Here is a 3322-nt window from a genome sequence, read left to right on the forward strand (position 1 = left end):
ATGAAATGTGTGGTTGTTTCCCCGCCCCAAATGGGGGTTTCTAATTCCATCCGTAATAAAAGGGGTTTGCTTATGTTTTTGTTTTGGAAAAGATGTGTTATCCACAGACGTAACCGTACACAAATTACTTCTGTTGAAACATGATTCCTAATATTTATGTTGATTTACTAAAAGCAAAGCATCTTCGAGAAAACGTCCTGCCGTGGCATGTATTCAGCAAACGTGTTGGGACAAATTTCTATTACGAAATATTGGAAATGTTGCTAAACATGAGCGTATTTTATTTTAGTACGGGTAATATTACGGATTTAAAGGGTCCCTGCCCACTGCCGATGAACATTGTCACTATTTTCTTCGTGCCTGGAAGCAGTGCGAAAGCTTTAGTCATTTCGCGCACACAGCGGCACTACAGGATTGGTTGCAACAGCAGATATGTCTTAAAGTGCATGATTTGCTTTTGTTGCGATTTTTATTAACGTGCCTACAGAATTCATTCGCTACTGCAAACAAAAGAAAGCTGGCCAATAGCAGCGAAGCCGCTCTAACGACATCGTTCCAGCACGCAAACAATGCCCCGAACGCGTATAAAGGCAGAAGAAGTTTTAGGGCAATTTCATATGTTATCTATTTGGCCTAAATATACTGCTTCGGTGGGATACTTTGTGACGCATTATTCAAAGTACTGGACGCGTTTATTTACTATGTTGTGAGAGAAGTTCAGATTTTGAAAAAAAGTTAAATAAGTATTGAGGGTTCCTTTAACTGTAGGTCGCAACCTTTCCACACACCCAGCAAAGCTGTTGTTTTGTGCACAGTAAAAGAAAAATTCGAATACTCTGCAGAAGCTTCTGCTTGGCTGGCTAAGGTGCCCAGACGCGTCTCCCAGTGTGGCCGAGAATAGAAGTCGTTGAAGTCAGCATAAACGCCACCTTCAGGAGTTTTGTCCACCTGGGTTCCCCTCCTGAGTGAGTGGAGTCTTTTGTTTTCCCTTCACAAATCCAGGGAGAATCAAGTTATTTGCACTGACCAATTGTGCACAAGCCAGGGAGATCCGGAGACGTAGCGACATAATGGCAGATCATTGTGGCCCGCATTTCTCTTCTCCTAACAGCAGTGGAGATGATATCTCCACATATCTGCGAGTGAGCGTGGAACGCAGGCACATTTTTTGGATACGCAGCAAAATTATGGGCATATAACGTAGCCTTATGTCGCTTATAAAATGCCGCTTCGGACCATGCATGCGGCACCCTCTCTCCTAAATCAAGAGAAACAAAAAGCCACCCCGCTTGGTGTACCCTCTACCGTATTCGAATGAACTCGCCCAGATCCGTGCACGGTGACGGGCACGGAAGCGCGGGTGCCATTCTCGACAATCACTCGTACGCGAAAGCTAACTCGCTGTCAGCAAGGATGTAGGCAGGAAGTCGGTGCCAGGCCAAACGACGTGCACTCGGTCGAAGGCCCCGGAGTTCAAGCCGATTCTCTCGATGCAGAGTAAATAAAAAGAAGCAAGCTGGAGAACTGTACGGCCGGACTTCCGCGACGGCATATTCTTTTCTCGGACAGCTCGAAAGGGAAAACTTTAAGGAGCTTCTTCTTACGATAATGACAGCTCGGGAAGGCACTATTTTTGCTTCCTTCTCCCTGTTTCGGCTGCTAAGTTTCATACGTCAGCAGTTTTTACTGGGTACCACAACGAGAACAGTGTAGTGCAGAAAATATATTACTGGTGGAGTTGAGACTTTTAACCGTTAAAGCAACGTAAATATAAACCAAAGGAAGAAAAACAAATGAAAAAGAAGGGCTGTCCCCATGGGAAGCGAAAGCGAAGCAAAGTAGTCCAATTCGGCTATTGCTAGCGAAATCTGGCATTATTTTAAAGTGGCTTTTTTGGCCTTTGGTTGAACATACTTAGGGGACAACAGCGCAGCTGGAACACGGACAGAAAGGAAGAGATATTGTTGATTTATTATTACTATCGGAACCTCCCTACTGGTTTCTTGGCTATTGTGTATTGGAGCAAGTGGAGGAGAGCTCAGCTTCACAGGTGACGTAGTGGGTATTGCAACAGAGTCGTATTCTGGAGGTCATAGGTTCGGGTCCTCTTCCGGGAGCACGTTTGTCTCCACTGTTTTTCTATCCGAAATGTTTCAAGAACTATGTCTGGGCCGAGAATTACTGACGCAGCAAATTTCCCCCTTTTCATGTTGTGGCACAGCAGATATGTATACACATCAAAGATACAGTCCTTACTGCCAGTGCTATTCGGCTGCTTAAAGGTGCTTTCTAGCGCCGAATGAATTATACAGGAATAAAGAAGTCAAAGTCGAGAAAAAATACTGTGGATATATATATATATATATATATATATATATATATATATATATATATATATATATATATAATATATATATATATATATATATATATATATATATATATACATATATATACATATATATATATATATATATATATATATATATATATATATATATATATATATATATATATATATATATATATATATATATATATATATATATATATATAAATATGTATATATATATATATATATAGTCGAGAAAGTGGCGCTCAGAGTGGCGCTGGCTACCACCCTCAAGCGTCAGATACACTTCTAGTAAACATAAATAGCCCAGAAAGTAAAGGAGAACACAGTGGCCCAGATAGCCGAATTGGTAAGGCATTCGACATGTAATCGAAAGGCGTGGGTTCAGTCCCCACTCTGGGCACGTGTTTTTCTTTCTTTCTTCTGTATATTAAAAAAAAAAAATAATGTTTACTTAATTAACCATAGTGAAAAAGAAAAGAGCCTAACCACACCCCTATGCCTCCTTTGGCATTGTAGACTGCGACCTATCTTTCTGTATATATATATATATTGAGAGAGAGAGACAAGAATTTTTCTTATTGAAATTAGACAAATCGTCTTTACCAGAGTTGCAGTGAAAGCTATTATATATGATGTACATGTCTACTAGGGGAAGTAAGCTGTTGAATTTAGGCCCGTTAAAACATTTTCGCGTGTTGCTGAAACTGAAACTGTTTTCTTATGGATTTGACTCGGTTGGAAAAAAAGCTCCTCATAATATATATATATATATATATATATATGTATATATATATATATATATATATATATATATATATTGATAGAATAAGTGTTGGCAGACAAGAAAACCTCGGAAAGCAAAGGGGGGGAATGTGGTAGGTCATAGAAATAGATGAAGAATTTTTTGAGTCAGAAAGAACGTGGTCAGAAAGAAAGAAAGTCAGAAAGAATTCCCGCCGGGTGGGA

The 3322-nt window shown here is 39.9% G+C and overlaps 1 non-coding gene across 1 annotated transcript; it reads left to right on the forward strand.

Annotated features, from left to right (window-relative positions):
• The first annotated feature begins 2684 nt into the window (after window positions 1-2684).
• Trnat-ugu (transfer RNA threonine (anticodon UGU)) lies at window positions 2685-2756 on the forward strand. The gene has a single exon. It is a non-coding gene; the product is annotated as a tRNA-Thr (tRNA).
• The last annotated feature ends 566 nt before the right edge of the window (window positions 2757-3322 follow it).

Source organism: Haemaphysalis longicornis, unplaced genomic scaffold (genome assembly GCF_048455015.1).
Source record: "Haemaphysalis longicornis isolate Haplotype H1 unplaced genomic scaffold, Haemaphysalis longicornis Haplotype H1 scaffold_1, whole genome shotgun sequence".
In the NCBI taxonomy this organism is placed as follows: domain Eukaryota; kingdom Metazoa; phylum Arthropoda; class Arachnida; order Ixodida; family Ixodidae; genus Haemaphysalis; species Haemaphysalis longicornis.